The following is a 364-nucleotide window of genomic DNA, read 5'->3' as shown; positions in this document are numbered from 1 at the left end:
TATATATATATATATATATATATATATATATATAGTTATGCTTAATAAATTGCTTTCACAGCCCTGTCAGAAAAGTAGTTAATTCTACTCATGTGGTGAGCATTTTTGTTTCATAAGTTTTTTATGAAATTGTCTTTCATTTAAAGTGCACTTTGTACTTTCTTTTTAGCTTGATGATACTAACAACTGAAATGTCATTAATGCCTTTCTCCACTCCAGACACATTCTAGACCAGTATTGACTTGGCATACTCAAAGCACTGATGTATGGAAACTGTAATCGAATATATAATAGTCTGCAAAACAGTTTGAGAGCAACTCAAATTTCAAAGAGACATCCGCATTTGTGTGAGCGGGTAACTCCC

The sequence above is a fragment of the Nematolebias whitei genome, chromosome 14 (assembly GCF_014905685.2).
Source record: "Nematolebias whitei isolate Nwh7 chromosome 14, NemWhi1, whole genome shotgun sequence".
NCBI classification, from domain to species: Eukaryota; Metazoa; Chordata; class Actinopteri; order Cyprinodontiformes; family Rivulidae; genus Nematolebias; species Nematolebias whitei.
This window is presented reverse-complemented; position numbering follows the sequence as displayed.